Genomic DNA, 22139 nt, shown 5'->3' with positions numbered 1-22139 from the left:
CAAGGTACAGATTCGCGTCTCTACTGTAGACACAAACAGTATCTACAATCTATTGTACAAATCATTCTAAGTCCCTACTGGTCGGTGGTGGGGGGTCTAGGAGAGGATAGGACTGCTGGAGGCATGCTCATACCAGCTGTGTCGTGACATGGGATCTATATTAGAACAGCGTTTTCATTTTCTGTTTTTGTTCTAGTAAATGGGTATTGAGCATCCACAACCTGCTAGACAATGTGTAAAGAGTTTTCACAAGCACAAAGACTAACTTGAGTCCCTGTGCTGAAGGTGTGAGTCCCTTTGCTTAAGCCAGGTGTGAACATTCTATTCTACACAATAAGTGAAACATACACTTGTACAAGTAACTGAAAGTTGAAGTTAGTGATAGATGTGGAAGAGGGCTGCCGATAGGAACTGACTGTGGAACTTTCTTGCTCATTCGTTAGGGAGCGTGGAGTCTCGTCTAATTAGAAATAAGTCTCCTTTGCTCTGTACTCTACCTTCCCCAATGACGAATTCCTCTTCTGCAAGGCAGCCCGTTAGATACTTGAAACTCTTATATCTTGTTAAGTCTTCTCCAATATAAATTTTTCCAGCTCTGGAGTCTTCCCACATACCACAAGATTACCGAGACCCCTATCCATCATCGTTATGGTCCTCAGGACAGATCTTATTTGTCACTGTCCTCCTCGAAGCATGTTGTTTACACAGTATCTCATCTGATGTTTATAATATTCCTGTGGAATAAAGGACAGCTATTTTCCCTTCAAAACACATGAGGAAACTCAGGGCCAGAGGGATTAATTTCAAATCACAACTGATATATTCGCAGGGCAAGGTCTCTAGGAGGGATAATTAAGATAACTCACCAGCAGAAAATAAATTTTGGTTCTTCAGAATGAGTTTATCACAAAGCTCTCTCTCCTCTTTTTATGTTCTCTTTCGCACATCTGAGCATGTGCACACACCACACACACACACACACACACACACACAGAGTTATGAAGGTGGAGTGCACATATTTCTGATAAGAGAAGCTAGAGACAGAAAACTCTGTGTGTACGTTTTAAAGAGTTTATTTATTTGTTTAGAGAGAGAGAGTGGGTGGGGGAAGGGAAAGGGAGAGACAATTTCCAGCACACTCTCTGTTGAGCGCAGAGCCTTATATGGGGCTTGATCCTACAACCCTGAGATAATGACCTGAGCCAAAACCCAGAGTCGGACGTTCAACCAACTGTGCCCGCCCGGTGCCCCTGTGTATGTGCTTTTTTTAACAGGACCCAGGGATGGGGCCCCCTCTGTCTGCAGGGGCTGGTGCACAAGTGACATCAAATGGCTTCTTCCCTTTATAACCTGTTCCCTGTTACAACCTGTGTCACATTTTTATTTTTTAATAATTCACCCATCCTCAAATGATGGATGGTCTCAATAACTTGGCAAAATGTGAGGATAGCTGTACTGTCAGTCAGTGTCACTTCATTCTCAGGAAAAGAAAAAGTATTCTCATAAAAAAAAAATACCCACTGAGAAGATATCCTCCAATGACTCGTGAGAATAACTACCCTTTTGAGACCCTCTTTTATACCCATGCACTTGAACACATTTTGTATATAATGACTGACCTTATGAAATTTCAGTCACCCGCAGATGAAGCACCTCATTCCCATTCCATCGATGAAGAGGCTGATGTTGTGAGAATGGGAGCGCTAGGTGCCAAAGAAAGTATGCCTCAGGGTCTGAATTTGAATCCATCTCTGTCTGATTCTAAAACGCATGTTGCTTTGGCTCGCCAAAGTACTTTTTATTTTTTTTCCCACAACAATATTCCACAGAGACACTCTCAACAATTTATCGTTTCTCATGCACAGTTGCTTTCGCTTTGTTCCCCGTGGAGCATTCTTGCATTGAGTATTTTTTGGGAATTGGATATTTGTTGTGAGTTCTATGATCAAGACTGTGTCCTCAGTATGCTCTTGATATCTCATAGCTATCAGAATCCCTAATTAAGGGTGTGTTTCTAGTAAGCCGGGGGAGGGGGTTTGTAACCCAGGTGCTCAGCCATCACAGATTACAGCTCTGGTCACATGAGCGTGTGCAGTGTGGCTGGGTGGAAGGCTTAGCACAGTGTGGGATTCTTGGTGGTCGCCGTTGTGGGAGATGTGGCAACACTTTAGCTGCCTGCCCTCCCATCTCCATTACGGAAGAGTAAGAGATTTGTTATGTCAGCATAGTTCCCACTAACCATCCTTAAATTCCTCTCTATAAAAATTCTAGAACTAGAACCATAATTTCATGCAGTAGCTACAGCAGGGGTTGGCAAACTTGCTGTGTCAAGGACCATGCATTCAGTAGATATTTTAGGATTTGAGGGCCAGAGAACCTCTGTCTCAACTACTCAAGCTTGCCATTGTGTGAAAGCAGCTGTCTTAGCTCAGGGTACCCTCACAAAATACTGTAGGCTTAAACAACAGGAATTTATTCCCCACAGTTCTGAGAAGTCCAAGATCAAGGTGCTAGACCCAATTGGGTACCCCAGGGAGGACTCTTTTCTTCCTGGCTGGCAGACCTTTGCCTTCTCACTGTGTCCTCACATGGGCTGTGAGTGCGGGAGAGTGAAAGGGAAGGAGAGAGGCAGGGAGGGAGTGAGAGAGAGAGAGAGAAAGAGAGAGAGAGAGAGAGGTGGGGGGAAGAGACAGAGAAGGAAAGCTATCTCTCTAGTACCGCTTCTGATTAGGGCAGTAACCTCATCATGAGGACTCTACCCTCAGGGCCTCATCAAAACCTAATTAACTCCCAGAACTTTTTCTTCAGATATCATCACAGTGGGAGATTAGGGCTTTAAGATATGAATCTGGGGGGAATACAATTCAGTTCAGGGCTGGAGCCAAAGAGAGTATGTAAGCAACTGAGCAGAGCTGTGCTTTAGTAAAACTTTACATAAACAAGTGGCTCCCACAGGGCCTGTGTCCATGGCTGGAAGGAGAAGAGGGGAAGTTAGCTAGGGAGCTCACGAGTCTGCACACAGAGTTCTAGTACGCTTGTATTAGAAGCAGATCTACCACTTGTCACTCAGAGGTGATCATGAAGTGGAAAAGGCCATCCAGCAGAGGCGGCTGAGGAGCCAGATCAGTAACAGCCACAGGGTGGGCCAAGCGCATGTGGCCGTGGAAGACTGGGGTTCGCACCACCTGTAAGGGGACGGCTGCCGCTCAGTCCGCTTGCACACTGCCTTGGTGGAATGCCAGCCCAGTGTGGCTTGGTCTGCGTATTTTTTTTAAACCCAGAGAAGCCAGAAGTACACATTTTTATGCGTAAATCACATTGGTTTGGTAACTAATTTGCTTTATTTATTTATTTATTTATTGGATATGGTCAAATAGGGGCGCCTGGGAGGCTCAGTTGGTTAAGTGGCTGTCTTTTGGATCAGGTCATGATTCCAGGGTCCTGGGACTGGGCCCCACATCAGGCTCCCTGCTCAGCAGAGAGCTTGCTTCTTTCTCTTCCTCTGCCTGCCTGTGAATTTGCATAGGGAAAATTACTACTTCTATTACATCTTTATTTGCTTTAATTTCTAAGTGAAATGTAGCTTTTCCTTCCGTTATGAATGTTGGGAACAAACTACAGTATTAGTAGAAGTACCAAAAGAAATCATAGATATTTTCATATCATTGTGTTTGTTGAAGTATTTAGGCTCAATAATTATTGTAGTTTTATAGACATGCTCCTAAGATGACATTATTTATTGTGTTAATGAAAAAAAAGTACATAGATTACTATTTTGTGAATTTTTTTTTTGAACAAATTTTAAAAATTTATTTGAGAGAGAGGGAGCCTGTGAGAGCATGAATGCAGGGAGAGGCAAAGGGGGAGGGAGAAGCAGACTCTCCCCCCACTGAGCAGGAAACCTGATTCAGGGCTCAATCCCAGGACCCTGGGCCTGAGCTGAAGGCAGATGCTTAACCAACTCAGCCACCCAGGCACCCTACTATTTCATGAATTATTTTTAAATATTTTGGTAACTGGATTTCATTATAATGTTTTACATTTGCAGTACTATGTATTCTATTTTGTGCATTGAAAGCAACTTTTCTGAATTGAGGGCTGTTCTACAGGCTTTACTAGACTGCTAGAGATTACTATTCTCTGTAGACAATCAGAAACTAAACTCAGTTGAGCAAAAGGACTGGTTCGTGTAGTTTTTCAGTAATCAGAACACAATTCCATAGTTTTCAGTAAGTTTAAACATATTCAGAAAAGGAGAGCAACACAGGAAGGTTGACTCACTTGTTCACTTTATGTATTTATTTACTTAATTAATAGAAAATACAATTTGATGGAATAACAAAAATGATGTTTCTCAAGCTGAAGACCAAGCCTCAGGTGCAGGTCTGAAGACGCAGGTGGCATATGCAGCCCCGGTGATATCTATATTTTAAAGGATCTTAATCAGATTTTTAATGTAATTAGTGCACTTCTGCTCATGCTGCCGAGCTGTGATGCAATGGGGTTTATCATCTGTGTAAAAAGAGTTAACATAGCAGGTCTGACCACTGTGCTTTGGAAGACCTGCTTGTGAAGCGGGGCCCTTGGCTTGGCTGGCTTCTGGGAACCTGGGTTTCGGGAGGGTTCTGCCAGGCTGGTGGGTGGTAGTGCCTCACTGTGCCCACACTGTTTATTCAAACAGTGTGGTCTGTGCTAAACATTTACTTATAGCTACATTAAGTGTGGTTGGGGTTTTTGAGTTATTTCTAAATATTTCCTCCTCTTTCAAGCTAGCATGAACATATTTTCCTCCAGATGGACTATTTAGATAAGAGGAGTGTGGAGTTTTATTTCTATTTTTGGTACCTCTTCTGACAAGACCCTTTGACAAAGTGTGGCTCAGAAGGTATTGGTGGGCTCAGTGGCTATCAGTATATATCGTTCGTGGCCTTACTACAAACCTAGGGGGCATGGAGATAAAAGACCCAGTGCCTGGTCTCTGGGGGCTTGCAGTCTAACAAGAGAGTCAAATAAATCCTAACAGAGTCTGATAAGTGCTGCGTCAGAGTTACATTCAGGGTACATGGTGGAGAGCTGGGGAGAGAGGAAAGGAGTCCATAGCTCAGGGAGGACGCAAGGAGACGTTTTAGGAGGTGATGTTGATACTGGCACTAGGATTTCATTGTAAGCAGAATAATGTTCTAGAGGAAGGAAGGATCTTGTAGGTGACCTGGTCCAACTTTCTTTGCAGTTGAGAAAACTGAGACCCAGAGAATTAAATGACTTGCTCAAGATTGCTTAGCAAATTAGCATCAGAGCTGGCATGGGAATCCAAATCCTTTGAATTCTGTGCTGCTGGGATTTTTTTTTACCAGTTAGCCTCATTGGCAAGCCCTGTGTAGAAGATTGTGAGTAAAATGCAACACTTGATTGTGTTCACTTTTCACAGGGAAAAAGAAAGGTAGATGACATGAGCTTGCATGTGATTCAAAGATTGATTTTAATGTCTTTCACGCCATGATTCGGGATAAAACTAACAACAGAGCCCCCAAACCAAGCTGTACGCAGTGTTCAGAGTTGTGAACAGGACTCCTCCATATCAGCACGGGCCAGTGTGCATGGTGTGGCCACAGCAGGTATGTCACTGGCATTGTGAAGGGTCTCATTTTTAGCAAAAGCATGTAAGTTACATATCAGTCCTGTTTGAGAGGTATTAATAGGATGAAACACTGCCTTGCTGATGATGCTGTGGTTGTGATCCATTCTCTGCTTTCTTGTCAGTACTTTTAAGAACTATACTGGCTGCTGCACCAGTTAGGATGAACATAGATAAAAAGAAAACTTCCCGCATTAAACAAAACTTCCCATTTTTTTTTCCATCTTTGTGTTTTGAGTTATTTTCTTAAGGGTCTAGTATTTTCACATTAGAAGTTACAAAAAAATATATTGGCAAGTTTACTGCTCAAAGTGTTACTTATTAGTGTGAAAACTGTTCATTGATGATTAAAGGGGGAGAGGAAGAGGAAGGTAGAATGACTGGAGAAAATAAATAAAAGAATAAAAGTATTTCCACATAGAATTGGGAAAATATGAGACCTGACAGCAGGAGGCAGGGAGTGAATGAGCTGGTACCGAGAATGACTCGTTAGGAATGAGAAACAAGATTACCATGTGGTCAATTCCAAAAATGCAAATGAAGAGATTGCTAACTGAAATTTGAAAAGAAAAAAAAAGTAGTTAAGATTGCCCGATGTCAATACAGACCGAAAATTGGGTAATATACTGAGCTTCCGGCTCAGCCATATCTATTATATTAATGAGTGTGAACCCCTCTTGTGGTTCACGTTGAGTGGTCACGGCCAGGGGACTATGTGTCTTTTCATTCCATGGCTCTACTGAATTTGTTGCTGGTGTTGTGAAAATTTCTAAGCCAAATGGCTCCGGAGACAATGTTTCTCATACATCTACTACTGCAATGGAGCAGATCCCCTTGGACATTGATCAAAAGTGATGCCACACTGACACTTGCCCTCAGTGGTGGTCTCAAAGAAACGTTGCCATGGAGACCCATCTTGCTCCTGGTTTACACTCCTTTTTACCAAACATCTCGATGCCCTTTAGTTCAGATGCAAGCCAATTCAGGATCTGTTAACGATATTGATGTATCCCTTGGATTAATCTGCTCAGTGTGCCATAACAAAATAACACAGACTGGGTGGTTAAACAGAAAGGTTGTGTCTGACAGTCTGGGGGCCAGAAGTCCAAGACCACAGCGCCAGCAGGGTTGGTGTCTGGTATCCTTGCGTTGCAGGTGGTGCCGCCTTATGTGTGCTCATCTGGCCTTTCCTTTGTGCGTGCATGTGAGGAAAGAAAGAATGAGCTCTCTCGTGTGCCCTCTTATAAGAACCTTAATCCCGATAGAGCAGAGACCCAACCTTATGACTTCATTTAACCATACTGTTTAATTAGAAGCCGTATCTCCAGGTATATCCACACTGGGAGTGGGAGCTTAAACACATGAATTTTTTTTGTTGTTTTAAATTAAATGTGTAGGAGCAACTTTGAGAAGTATTCTAAAACCAAAACTTAGAACTGAAGTAGGTCTGTGTTACTGGAGACACGTAGCAGCATCAACATTCAGGACCGATTTTTGTTAATATTTAGGCCAGGCATCATTATCAATACTAGCAAAACATTCTTGGACTCCTATAGTGATTTAAGAAAGGGTTTCCATTTAAACAGAAAATTTCCCCCAAGAATGATGAATACACATTGTAAATTGGAAAAACAGAATATAGAGGTACTTCTCCCTCTACCCTATCAGGCTGGCATCCTTTTCCACAAATGGCCCTGTTCTTAGTAGAGGGTCACAGAAGCTAGCTGGCCATGTTATGGGTAATGGGAGCACCTGTCCTGTATTGTAAGGCTACAAGAGAAAGAAATATTGGGTTAGGTTCACTCTTGCAATAGCACAGGCTCGGGGCTCAGTAAATGCATTTCTTTCCAGAAAGCATTCTTATCCTGGTGAATCCATTGGCACACAGTGTCTTTCTTTCTGTAGGTGGTGAAGCATCTTTGTAACAAATTACCTTTTATGGATGGAAAACAGACTAGAATCGGAGAGCGAATGGGCTTTGAGTCCTTGCACGGTGGACACATGCTGCCGACTATGTGTCTCTCAGGGGGTCCGTCCTGGCATCTTTGAAGAAGGGCTCTAGGATTGTCATAAGGGTGTGTCGACTTCACTCCCTTCTTTTCTTCCCCTTTTCTCCCATAGCAGCTGAAACAAAATATGGGAGTGCCTTCCTGCCTCAAACCTTCAACTTTTGTCATCCCATTAAAAAGACATCACTCAAACACTATTCACACTTGGAATAAAAGCTCATATGCTCTCCACAAAAGTCCGAAGTGTTCATTAGACTCCGTGCTTCTCTCATAGCATGGATTGTGGTTCTTTGGTTTCCTACAGACATTTTTGTTTTTTCAGCTCAACAGTGAGCTCCTCAAAGTAGGTATTTTTTGTGATCTCTTTATTGCCAATGAGCAGAATGGTGCCTGCTGTGTCAATGAATGGGGGAGTCGGTGAATGAAGGAAAAGGAAGCAGACATACCGGCCAGCACAGTTTTGATCCTCACTGACTAGAATAATCACTGTCGTCCAGAAAAACAAATGATACCCTTGACCATTTTGGCAAAGAGCCTTATGAGATAGGATTATGCAAAGGGCCATTAATAATTAGTGTTAAAACACAATTAGAGTTAACGTCCAGCTGCAGCTTTGAGCCTCATATGCGGGCAGATTCGCACAAGGAAGCCTTCTCTGCAGCCTGTTCAGAGCACAGCAATCTTGACCTCATCGTGTGAGTTCAGACCACCTGATGGCAGGGGACTTGGAAGAACAAATTTTGTTTTCTCAGTTTCCTTTGAAGAATCTGCATACACCCTTGGATCTGAGCAGGGGGCTGTTAGAATTTTCATTCCCTTCACTGATCATCAGGCTTGCAAATTCACTGTGAACTCCCAGGCAGCATCTCTGCGCTGTCCTGGGCGGTGGCTTGTAGCAGTTGCCCCTCCAAACTGATGGAGCTCACTGCCTTGCAATTTTCACACTGCACAGGCTGTCTCATTTGAGCTTCAAGTCCATGCTTTAGGGAAGGGAGCTAGGAGCGGTGAGGGGACTTGCTCGTGGCCACACGGCTCATCTGATCGCTGTTCTGTTGTTCCAGCCTCCGTGTCTCAGCTCCAAACTGGCTCATGTTCTACTGATGATGGTTATAAGAGGCCGACTTTCAGCAATTCCAGAAGTTTATCATGGGCATTTAGAGGAAGCAGAGACTTCATTATGCAGTCTTTTGATTCCTTAAGCTGCTTCTATTCAGGGCTCTCTTGATCCGCTTCCAGATCTGCTTCCAGAATAAAATCTTTTCCACATTTAGTTACCAGGACGTAGGTTCACAGATCCCTCCATCTTTGGTGATGCCTCCAAAGCACTATTTAAGGACAGAGTTTCTCAAGTTTCACCCCGGGGTGGGGGGTGTGGTGGGGAGCAGGATTCAATCATTTAGCAACATTTTGGACAGTAGATTATACAGTCTATTTGATAACTCCTATTTGCCAAACTGGAGTTTATTTCTATTGTAAGAAAATATGTATTCTAATAGTAAATGAGGGGCATGAATAAACCTTTAGTATCGTCAGAAGAGTATTTAACTAACATAAGAAGGTAGGTATTTTATAGATCAGTTTTTCTTGGGAATCTTCAAAGTAGCCAACCATCCACTTGAAAAATTTTTTATTATTTTAGGGCTGAATCCTGCCTGACAATAGTGTCTTTTTAGGGTCATGATAGCTGGATACCAGACTGTTCATTCCATGTATCTACCACTTCTTAATTTTCAACCATTAATGTTTGATAAGGGGCCTCCAGAAGCACAGGGCTTTCATACCATCTTCATTGAAAGGAAAACTCTGCTTTGAATAAACAGAGCAAGGATTTCTATTAATAGTAAGACTGAACTGTATATAATAGTTGCTTCCCCAGTTCCTTTTGGTATTGATTTGAATTTTGAATACATGCAATTTTCCCTATACTACTTTCTTATGTATCTTTTTCCTTCTCTGTTGTGGAAAAAGAAGTCAATGGATCACCACTGTGGTTGTTTATATAGTATACATATATGTGTATATATAGATAGATGTATATATATATATATATAAAATACAAAATATATGATATATAATAAGTGTGTATTTTACATATATGTTACATATATTTATTTTACATATGTGTGTGTGTATCAATACACACACAAACACACAGTTTGGATCTGTTCACAGATCTGTATTTCAGTATATTTTCAGGCAGAGCTCTTTTGTCAGGGGTGGGGTCCTCCCTCCCCAGTCCCCAAGATAACATCTAAATTTGATTACATAGTTTGTCCCTGTAGGGATTTCTTCCCTTCACTTTTTGAGCTTAATTCACTGACCTCGCTTTTTCTGTCCTCTCAGGAGCCTGAGAAAATATTGAACTCAATAGCCATGTATTCAAAAGGTTTCCATGCTGATTCTGAGAAGTAGCTTTTGAAACACTTTACAACAGATTTTGAAAGGTTGTTCAGAGGAGGGGCTTCAAGATGTTTACAGTGAATTCAGTGAATTCAGACTATTGTTAAAAAAAGTAAAATAGGGCGCCTGGGTGGCTCAGTTGGTTGAGCAACTGCCTTCGGCAAAGGCTGTGATCCCGGAGGCCTGGGATCAAGTCCACATTGGGCTCCCAGCTCCATGGGGAGTCTGCTTCTCCCTCTGACCTTCTCCCCTCTCATGCTCTCTCTCACTGTCTCTCTCTCAAACAAAATATTTTTTAAAAAGTAAAATAAATGTTGCATTAAAATATATCAACATACATAGACTAGAAAGCATTTTAGAGCATTATATATGTTTTGCAAATGAAAAAAAGTGGAGATCTGCTCTGTAGTTAGACTGAATTTTTAATGTTAACTATTATGACCAAAGTAGTATATGTCTTCCTGGAATGTCTGTCTCTTTTCCCATCTGAGAGTTGCATTTCATAGATTTTGACATTCCAATCAAGTTACCTTCCCCAAAGGAATCAAATCAAGTCTCCCTACCAAATAATCAGAGACACTCAGATGACCCAGTGAGACTACAGTAATTTCTCCCAGAGAAAATCATTCATTTTCTGCCTCTTCTTTCTGAATCAGGTTATACTTGATTTACCCAACACTTTCAGAAGTTGGCATTTGATTTCACTGGAGTTTGCCCTGTGTCCCCAGTTTGATCCTTCAGAGAGTGATGTCATCTGTAGGAGTTCAGCAGAGCTGCCGTCCCCAAGGAAACTCACCGTGTGGGAGGCAGACTGCAGAGTAAAGATGGTAACTGCTCATTTTGCAGGTCAGAAGCTGCTAGTTTCCCCTGACAGCAGCTCCCGGAAGTAATGCCGGGCATTGCACTGTCTGGGAATTGTCCAGTTGTGACGACTTTATGTGGTCGTCAATGGCATCATAATCCCAGCATGTTAAATGGGTAATAGGTAACACAGGTCCTTTGGGAGTTAGTTTCCGGTGACAGGAAGACACATACCCCTTCTTGAGTGAGAAAAGAGAGTTTCCTAATGTTCAGAAATTGAGAAACGGGGATGTGGAATGACCCACTTAGCCACTGGAGAGTGTACTGTTAACGTGGGAAAGGGTCTACTGTGCCAGGAAAAGCCAGCACAAGAGATCAGATCCGGCCTTCTGGATTTATAATTCCATCAAATGAGGCTGACTGCTGGCTTGTTGATAGCAACATTTCCACACCTGACAGTCACGAAATGGCTTGTTACTGTAATCATCAGGAAGACTTTCTCCATAGGCTGTTGGAAGTGGGAATGGGGGTGTAGAGTCAATGCAGCTTTATTCTAATGCAGCTGATTTCTGAAGTCTTTGCAAAGAAGGTTGCAATATGGCTTTTCGCCCTGGTGAAGAAACTATGAGAGAGTTGGATTAGGTTGCTTTGCCAGGCTGAAAAATGTCTGTTTTGGGGCTCCTAGGCCATTCTGCTTGGCATATTCCTTTTAGAAGGGTGATTTTAATTGTGAGCCAGCAATTCTATGGAGGTTGACAATGTTAATGAAGCTCAAACAATGCTGAGAGATAAAGAGAGAACTTTAAAAATTCAAAGAACCATCAAGACAAGTCTGTCAACAGGAAAGACTTGCAACAAATGTAATTATATGAAAATGTACCTGATGCTTGAGGGTAAGCTGGCTTTACTATATCAAACAGCATAAAAGATAGGTGAATTTCCAGTTTTTGAGTAAATTTAATAAAACAAACCTATCAGTCTCTTTCTGGGAAGCACAGGCATCTCAGTATTTTCCATGGTCGAATATCCATACCCGACAAATCGATTTACCATTGATGTCATAGAACTTCCATTTATCCAAGTATTTTTTTCATTTTGTCCAAATCCCTTTCAGAAAAATATGACCAATTTAGAAAACTACTACTTGTAGTGGTAGGAGTCTGTAGTCAGGTGTGTTCTAGTCAAAGATGCAGCTGATTATTTTGATTAAAGAGGATCAGAGATGCATTTAATACCACACCAAAGTAAAACCAAACTAATGTGAGTGATCAGGGCTATGATAAAGACAAACTATAACCATTCATACAGCAACAAAAGTGGTTGTTTTAAATGGTGAGCAAGGCCAAAGGTGTTCTTTTATCGAGATACAAAAATACTCTGTTCTATAAACTAAAATTTGAGATCACATCTTTAAAATATGGGACAGTGAAATCATTAAAATTAAGACAAATGGAAGACAAATCAGGAAATAATTACATTATGAAACTTGAATTGCTATTTTATAAAAGATACTAATCACCTTATCCTGTGACTTTGACTCCTTCCTCAAGGATCAGCTCTGATCCTCTGATCCTCCACTTTCTCCATTCTCCTCCTGTCCCCCAGCTTCTTGTGATCTCTCCTTTCTCAGTACTCCTGCACCATGCATCACTGTACCATGTTCTTCAATGTTACTCTGTATTGCTTTGCAGGGTTATATGTATTCAATAGATGCCCTGTCTCCATGCATTGGCTATTAAGCTATTAAAGATAGAGAGATGTTCTTTGCACTCTAGCACTTCAGTGACATTTGTTTCGATTGAATAAATAATACTACTGCAGAGTTCATTAATTTAAAGCAATGTGTGCTATTTCCCTTTCTAGTAGTAAAGCCTGATGTCCATGGAGGAACAGGCAGTGAGGGGAAAGTAGCAGGAAAAGAGGCATCTGACTTATTTTTTAAAAAATTCTGGTAATTATTAGGATAGATCTAAAAACTTGCACTTTAACTATAGGTTCTAAACTTATGCTGAATTATATCTATTGAGTTTGAGCATTCTGCTGTCCGTTGAACTACTCTTCCCAACCATTCCCCTGTGGCTATAGAAACAATTACTACCTAAATGTGTTTGCCTTTGTGGATGACACTCAGAGAAAGCATTAGGAAAAATGGAAAAAAGCTTTCCTATCTGTGTCTAGTATTAACCCAGTAGTTTTGTAAAGCAGGAGCTAAGTTCATTCTTTTATTTAGAACCCAAAGCTAAAGTTGCATTGCATTTTTAGAAGTGAAAAGCAACATTTTCTTTCATATTTTTTTTAAAACTTCACCTGCCTTTAACATTAGGATATCTCTGAAGATACAAGTTTTATTTTTTAAAAACAATACTATTTGCATCTATTCATCCGCTTGTGAAAGAAGATGATAAAGAAAGGCCACTGGCCTGTGGAGAAAGAGAAATATTGCTTGAACAGGCTCATTCCACTAGTCAGATCTGTTAAAGAAAAGATGAGCTAATAACTTTCTTTTTCATAATATTTCCTGCAAGAAAAAGTTGCTCATTTTGTTCATGTTTGACATTTCATAAAAAAAAAGTAAAATTCGTTTTTAATGAAAAATATTCCACAGGGTTACTAATTAAAAGAAATGCAGGAAGAAAGATCCATCACTTAAAAAAAGAGCAACTCATGAATAAGAGAAAGTCTCTAGTCAAAAATACGGCTCAGGGAAATGCTCTCAGGATTGCTGGCTGGCAGGGCACCAGTGTAACCCAACCCCGCATCCTGGACGGCACTCCTGGGTCACCTGGGTCACCTGGGAATGAGATGCTTTTGCAACAAAGCTTTGGTGAACTTCAAATAGTAGCTCCTTGAGCTTATTGCTTGAATCTTTGATTATACTTCTTATTTTTGGCCCTTGTTCTCATCAAATTGTGAACTACTTGAGGCCCAAGATTGTGAATAATGTAATCATAGCACCTAGAGTAGTATTTTATACTCTAATGTTCAAAAAATGTTGGTGGGTGAGTAGAATCAATATGTGAGTGCCTCCTATTTACAAGAGGACTGAATATAGTTACTATTACATGGATTTATGCTCCCCTACATAATAATATCTCTAGGGAAAGGTTAAAAAGGCTAGAATTGTTTATTTAGAATTGAAGAGAAGTTAATGCTATTTAAAAAAATCTTCAATAGAGCACGGTCATGAGAAAATTGTAACATATATTTTCTCTTTGGTGAATTCGTAGTTTCTTCTCACCTCCTGAAACCTCTAATCTTCCTCCATCCCTACTCCCTACAAACATTATTCTCCACACAGTTTTTTGGAGCTTAGAAATAGCCACTCTTCTGCCAAGTCTGACATCTATCTTTTGGGGTATTGTGGAGGTATGGGGGACCCAAGATAGAGTATTCCTATGATCAGCCCATATTTGGAACCAGTGAGAGATCAAAATATGATTATTACTAGAAAACCTTGAGAGGATATGGCTTTAGGACTTCATCAAGTAGACTTTCTACATGTTAGCCCTGAGTCAGGCGTATTTACCATCCAGGCACTGGTCTGGCTGGGAAACTAAAGCTTTTCTGTAATATGGCAGAACCTGCTTAGATACACACGTGCCTCACTAGATGGGCCAGATGCTCTGTCTCTGCAGGAAGGACTCCTTAGAAGGGGAGAGGAAATGGATAGACTCAGCTTCTTTTTCCAACCTCACTAACCAGAGAGATGGCTCCTCTTCTGGGGAAAGGAAGTGAGAGATGGAGGAAAATGTTAGGAATGTTAGCCCAGAAGTCACATCATTTGGATACTTATTCTCCCCTCATGAGTGCAAGTGGAATCATAGTACTTATGAATCGTTTATAACATACAGACATAATACCCATATGCATAAAATATATAACATTTATAACATGTATAAAATTCATAACAAATACATATAAATATATAAAAATATATATGTATATATTTATATATATGTATATATGTATATAACACATGCATATTTTGCAATATAATGTGCACAGTACATATTACATATGTCTGTTTACACTTTAAAAGACTGTGTGATCTCTGCCAGTGGAATTCCAGACAAAGAGATTATGACCTTGAGGATTGCAGGTAACATGAAGGAGTTGCCCTATGGCCATGGACCTTTTGGGGGGTGATTTAGATCAGACCATCAGGAGAAGTGAGGATTATGGACTAAGTACACTGGAATCACTTGGGTGCAGATTCTTGGGTTCCACTTCAGATAGCCAAGCACAGTTAGCAGTTATGGGGGATTCACTTCAGGTGATTCACGTGACCAGCAGGACTGGAAAGCTATTGCCAGGGCAGTAACTAACTGCCTGACCTTCACATGTCCAGGGGATTGTGATCACCTAGCCACCCTTGCTCCCCCAGAAAAGAGAGAGAGGAAATGACTCAGCTATAAGATGATTTCGATTATGAATGAAGCTCTCCTGACAATAAGGGTGACCAGGCCAATGGCTGCTCTGTATGGAAATTGTGAGTAGTTCAAAGCATGCAGCATTTTCTATCTAGAGAGTTTACCTAGAGCCTGGCATTCACATCCGTGCTGGGACCTAGGATGCGTATGGGAAGCAGGAATAATATTGTCCAGTCTGCCTTCTCATGGACCTCCGTGATAAATAGTCTAGCCCCTCACCAACGTTCAGCCCCCATGCAGCCTTTATTCTGAGGGTCTCTCTGACCCCTTGCCTCAAACCAAAGTCCTTCTTCCAAGGATTGTTTAAACAAAAATAAAGAAAATTATAAAAAAAAAAACTAATATGCAACTAGTTCTCTGAACGTTTTAAACAATATATCATATAGGTATTAAGTTCATACTTGTTCACAGAGCTGATGGACTTGAGACTTTTGAACACCCCGTACAGTGTTAGATATTCTAAGGAAAGACTGCTTTTGTAGGAAAGCCAGACTCAGCTTAACATTGATTTTAGGTTAAAGTTGCCTTTTCTAGGATGACAGCCTCTTGTAGTGTGAAGACAGCCTGTTATTCTTTAGAAGACAGAAGCTGCTGCTCTGACTGGGACAACACAGGGCTGAGGATGGGGGGGGGACAGATGACATTTCGAGACTTTCCACCTCATGAGCTTGTGATCTACATAGATAAACTGAGTAACCCGCCACCGACTCGATTTGCCACGCAGGATAACTTCTGTGTATTAAAAGCCAGGAGATCTGACCTTCACTCTTGTGGGCAACTAGCGTAATGTCAGTATCCTACGGGGACACAAAGTGGTAAAGAACTCCCTCTGCAGACTCCAGTCAAAACAAAACTGTAGAGGCAAAGACTAAATTGAAGAGATCTGCTGCTATGTTCTCAGAAGTGTCTCCCTGGCTTCTCATCCTACTTTTCCACTTTCCTTCTGTCTCCCTCTCTCTCTCTCTCTCTCACCTCCAGCCCAACAGTCATTTGGATTAGAGGTGTTTCGAAAGCTAGGTTTTACTTTCTTCAAAGACTCCCAATTCTCCAGCTCATGGTAATAAGCATGTGGTGTGGAAAGAAAGCCCCTGCTGGTTTAGCCATCTCAAATCAGAGGAGGTTTCCTCAGAGGCCTCTGAATGGTTGCTTGGGTGAGTGACAGACCGTGATTTCGGACTATAGTGGGAAGGTTGGTGCCAGTTGTCAAGGAGAGTGAGTTTTCATTTAGTTATTCTGCTTGTTACAGCAGAGTGTATAACCTCGTGTGGTTATACTTCCTTTTCTCAAAGATATTTTGTCATTCTTTAATCTCCCAGACCAGACTTCCTCTCGCTCTCCCGCCCTCTCTTCTCTCTCTCTTTCCATAGATATATAATTTTTCTTTTACTTGATTGGATGTCAGGAAGCCCATTTGGTAGTATTCTGAGACTATCTGTGATAATATGGGAAAAATTATTGACTAGGAATTTAAAAATCTATGTTTTAATCACAGTAACATTTCTTATTTTCTTCTTTCCTTGGGTGACTGACCCCCTTAACCTCTTGTGCCTCAATTTGATTATCTTTAAAACTGGAATAATTATAACATCTGACACCTCCATAACTCTTAGAGTTTAAAAATCTGTTGAAAATGCAGTCTTTATATATTACTTCAGGAAACAGATAATTGTTTCCATTTTATAAATGAGAAAAACCAAGTCCTACAGAAACAGAGTAACTTGCTAAGAGCCCTCAATGTTAGATGGCAAAGAAACAGTCCTGGAACCAAAACTCAAATCTTCAGAAAGTTGACTAATTTTGCTTTTATAAATGTGTCTTACAGAGCTCAAGGAACTACTGTGAGCAGTAAGTAAGGTAACAGCAGAAGGGTTTTTGTTTTTTTTTTTTTTAAGATTTTATTTATTTAAGACAGTGAGAGCACATGCAGGGGGAGCAGTAGAAGGAGAGAGAGAAACAGGCTAAGCAGGGGGAGAAGTAGAAGGAGAGGGAGAAGCAGGCGCCCCACCACGCAGGGAGCCCAACATGGGACTGATCCCCAGAACCCGGGATCATGACCTGAGCTGAAGGTAGATGCCCAACTATTTGAGCCACCCAGGTGCCCCAACAGAAGGGTTAAAAAAAAAAAAATCAATAGTTACACAAATGTAAAGTAATATTTAGTAAGGTGGAATTGTCTTTACAAAGAAATCCTTCAATATTCTTACTTTTCCCTTTAGTTCCCAGAGGTTAGAAGAGTTTAAAGCTGATACAGGATAAAGAAATTAATATAGAGACATACCTTTGGTTGGCAGTTCAAGAACTTAATTCTTGGGTGCCTGGGTGGCTCATTCGGTTAGACATCTGCCTTTAGCTCAAGTCATGATCCTGGCGTCCTGGGATTGAGCCCCACGTCGGGCTCCGTGCTAAGCAGGCTCCCTGCTTCTCCCTTTCTCTCTGCCTGCACCTCCCCCTGCTTGTGTTCTCTCTGTCAAATAAATAAAATTCTTAAAAAAAAAAAAAACTTAATTCTTTATTGCTTTGTTGAGTCACCATCCCAAACCAGGTTGAGCTTGTTTCTTGGCTCTTCTATGGGATAAAGACCACACTGATAGCTCCTAGTATACGGGGTGCTCTGCAGCCAGCTTTCTCATCCTGGATAAGAGAGCTTTCTTTCCAAGCCTGTACTGTTCAGCAAATTTCTGGTGACTTCCACAGCCATGCTCAGGAGAAACATTAGCCACTGTTAAACAAGAACCTGTCATTGCTCACCTTGAGGCCACCACAAATTGTCCATGTGAAGAAATGATTTCTTTGCAAATTGAGCCCTGCCATTCACAGCTTCTGTCCTTAAGAGTTTTGATAATGGCCTCATATTTGAACCACTTGGTTTTCTTTGCGGTGTCCTAATGCATATACCCTGTTCTTCCTAAGTGGCAAACACTTGGGCTTTTTACTGCTTCTGATCTACCGTGGAGGATGGTTGCTTAACTCCTCTTGGTCGCTTAGTTCCTTATGATGTCCCTAATATGTGGATGTCACGTATATCACGTATTCATGACATATGCCCTCCAAATCTGGTGGAAATGAGTCTGCTTTTGCGAGATGTGGTGGTAGATTGAAACAGATGATTTGATTTATATAAATTTAGAAACATGAAACAGCAAGTTTGGAAGTTGGAAGTTGGAAGTTCAGCTTTGGTGGTGTGGTGTTTCAGCTACCAGCATGGTTTCTCGATGGACTACAGAGCTTTCTAAAGACAAAGAGACTGCTGTAGATTGAATGTATCCCCTGACCCGCAGAATTCGTATGTTGAAATCCTAACCCTAAAGTGAAGGTAGGAGGTAAGGCTTTTGGGAGGTGATTAGGACCTAAGAGCAGAGCCCTAATGAACAGAATTAGTGCCCTTATAAAAGAGACCTGGGATAAATCCCTTTGCCCTGTGCTCTGTGATGGCACAGAGAGAAGGAGCCCTGTGAAGCAGAAAACAGCCCTTCACCAGATGTGGAATCTGCCGCATGTGGTCTTGATCTCTTCAGCCTCCAGAATGGGGAGAAATAAATTTCTGCTATTGATAAGCCACTCAGTTTAGAGTATGTCTCTTATAAAAGCTCTAACAGACTAAGAGAGTCACATGCAACCAACAAATATGTGTTGAGTGACTCCTGTGTGACAAAACGTGGTGATGGAATACAAAAGAATAATAATAAAGCGAGAACCCTCTTTTTAGCATCTGTTTCATTCTGGGAAATAAATTGCCAAGATACAGGCTGGCACTGAATGGAACACATCCAGAGGATTTGACCCTCTGTGATGCAGGGTCATAGCAAATACAGGTGGTAAAGGGCCATCCCGGCCTCTAGCTGGACATCTCCAGGTAAAGACGAGTTTGTGTTTTGAGACTGATTTCTTACTTTCAACTTGACAGATGAGGCGGGGAATCTTGGAGTGCTGTAAGCAGTGTTTTTCCACCCAGGCTGCCTGTTAGAATCGCTCCTGAGCTTTGGGTGGGGGGGGGAGTCTGATGCTGAGCCTCACCCTAGAGATTCTAATTTAAATTGGTTTGGGATAAAGCATAAGTATCTTTTTTTTTTTTTTAATGTTCTCAGTGATTTTAATGCGCAGCCAATGTTGAAATCTATTGTACTAGATTGGTGATTCAGAATTCCACGGGGGCAGGGAGGGCCGTGAGGGGTGAAGTAGGGGGTGGGGGAGGGGTGGGGGAGGGGTTTGGTTAAAATTTAGATTACTGGGACTGGCCTTCAAAGATTCTGGTTTGGTTGATCTGAAGTGGGACCCCGGAATCCACCCTAAATGATAATAATTTGGATGCTTCTTGGAAAACACTTTGAGAAACACCCCTTGTAAGCTTTAAGTATTTGCAATCTCATCTGCTGCCTTGTGGGGACCAGACTAGAGATTTCAATTCACTAAAAGTGAGTATCTAAACTCATCCTTCTCAGATAGCTACAGGAAACAAATGTAGCGATTTATTCCTTCTTATTTTTAAAAAAATGTCTGGCCCTTCTCCCTCATCTATAAAATTAGGTATTTCTTGTGAAGAGCTTCTCACCTTTTCAACACAGACTCAGTCTATGAAATCTTTAAGAGTTTCTGCTTTCAATTTTCATAAAAATTTAGTTGAATTATTTTTATTCATTTTATTTAGGATTTTTGCTTAACTCATTTTTATGTTGATTTATTTCTATTAAAGCCTGATAATAAAACCTAAAAGAAATGAGGATCTTTCATAAATGTCAAATAAGCTGAATCACATACTATAAGGTACCTTGTACTCTTTTGCTACTTAGGACATTAGCTACCCTAAATCTTCCAAAATATGTTGGACATTCATCATGCCCCCAGTTTCAAGACTTTATTTTATTTAATCCTACCAGGTCTTTGAAGACAAGATTACCATCCCATTTCACAATTCAGAAAACTGAGATCCATAGAGGCTAAAATTAAGTTGATCCCCCAAAGTTGTAACCCTGAGAAGTAGCAGAAATGGAATTTACAACCCAAGGTCTCACTTTGAGGCTGGTGGTCTTTTCTTATACTAAACTGTCTTCAGCCATGGAAAATTTTTGCAGAATTAGCAACTTACAGTGCTTTTCATTTAAACCATTAAGGCTATTCTGTCTTTGCACAGATATTTACTAAAACACAATTGTAGAGGGTATTGTAAAATAAAAGCCAAAACCCAAACTGTCTTACAGCCTAAAATTTTGAGCCCAAAGTATCTTTCTCACTTTCTCTTTCTGTCTCTCCGACAATACATTCAAAGAACAAATCATAATAAGTGAGCTCCGGATGCCACTCATGGGGGTGTGTCCTTTCCTGGCCTTCCGTTACCACTTGGCGAGGAGAAGGGACTAAAGCTCAGGTACTACAAGAGCCCAGAAGAGATGCCAGAGCTTTTACCATCTGAAATCTGGATACTCAATCTTCATTTTAACTGAAAGTTGGCTTGGTATGTTCAGTTCATTAAAAGAATTGAATCATGGTGTGCTAGCCGTTCACTATCTTCCGACAGCCTGTACCCCCCATCTACAGAGCCCGCATTATGTTAGAAGGTTACTCCATCAGTATCATGAGCTTTCCCCCCGAAAGCTTTTCTCCCATCCCAATCTAGCCTATTAGTAGAGCAGGTCCTTGTACTGTCAATCATCCTCTCATCTGAAAATATAACACAGTCTTTTTTTTTTTTTTTTCCCCTCCTACCTCTGAAGCATTAAGTACCCTAGCAAAGTTCTTAAGGAATAGATGCAAACCACTTCATCTATCAGGACATTTGTTTTGCAGGGAAAGCTCTATCATGATAATTATTTACCTAACAGTCGATACAGTAGAATAAGATTATAAAGCCCTTAAAAATGTAACAGAGATGTCCTTTACATTATAAGCATTTTCCTTTTTTAATTCATACTCAAAGGAATCAAGGCATATATTTAAATGATTTCTACTTAAAAATAAGATGTATCTGGAAATTAGCAGGTTAAGTTTAGTTAAGTAAGTAATGGAAGCCAGAAATGAGACTATTAACAGCTTCCCATGAGTTCTTTGTTTTGAATTGCTGCATGGAGAGTTCATCGGTCTGTATTACTGTAAAGAGACAAGGGAAGGCTTCACATGTTAATGGGTATTAATTCCATTCTCAGCAAGTATTATCCAAAAGTGATTCCTTGACACTAAACAATCAGCTGCGTGATTTAGAGTTAACTCAACTTCATTTCTACCTCCACATTAAATATTTCTTATTTTATGCATAGCCTGACAAAATAGAGGAATAAGAAAGTAAGTTTAATAAAAATAAACAAAGGAAAAAAATCAGAATGAAGTGCAAACATATTTATCCTTTTGGGATTACAGTTCTTCTCTGAACCAGCTTCACAGAACAGGAAGTCTGTATCAGACTGGGTTGAAAGCAAGAGGCAAGCTTGAGTGCTCTGTTAGAAAACTAGGAGGGGAGCAAAAGGAGATGGGAGCTGGTGAGCAAGAAAGCTCAAGAGTTAAAATAGTAGCCAGGCTCCTTCTATCTGGCCAGTAAGGCAAGAGACACCATTGCATTATTAATCCTGAGTTTCTCAGATTAGGTAAAACAAATAATCACATTCAGACCCAAGGATGTACAATGGAGGGATGGAAGATAATGGTACGAACTGTAGGTTTCTCTAGTCAAATATACTCCCACAGTCCGTATGCACACCTTTTGTATACTGTGGCTGCATGGCTGTTTAACAAACATATGTTGGTATCTTAGTCTATTCTGTCACAGAGTGACCCCTGAGTGCTATGTCTTCTCCTGTTGGCTTAAGCAGATCTGACTTGTTTAAATGTGTGATGTCTAGGAATGGGAGGCAGTTTAACGATTTATGTCGTCTGCTC

At 40.9% G+C, this 22139-nt stretch overlaps 1 protein-coding gene across 1 annotated transcript in view; it reads left to right on the top strand.

Moving 5' to 3' along the window:
• KCNH5 (potassium voltage-gated channel subfamily H member 5) overlaps positions 1-22139 on the top strand; it is a 302979-nt gene that overhangs the window by 250321 nt on the left and 30519 nt on the right. The gene's annotated exons all lie outside the window — the stretch shown is intronic.

This window comes from Mustela putorius, unplaced genomic scaffold, assembly GCF_011764305.1.
Source record: "Mustela putorius furo isolate JIRA1106 unplaced genomic scaffold, ASM1176430v1.1 tig00000129_pilon_pilon_pilon, whole genome shotgun sequence".
In the NCBI taxonomy this organism is placed as follows: domain Eukaryota; kingdom Metazoa; phylum Chordata; class Mammalia; order Carnivora; family Mustelidae; genus Mustela; species Mustela putorius.
This window is presented reverse-complemented; position numbering and strand designations above follow the sequence as displayed.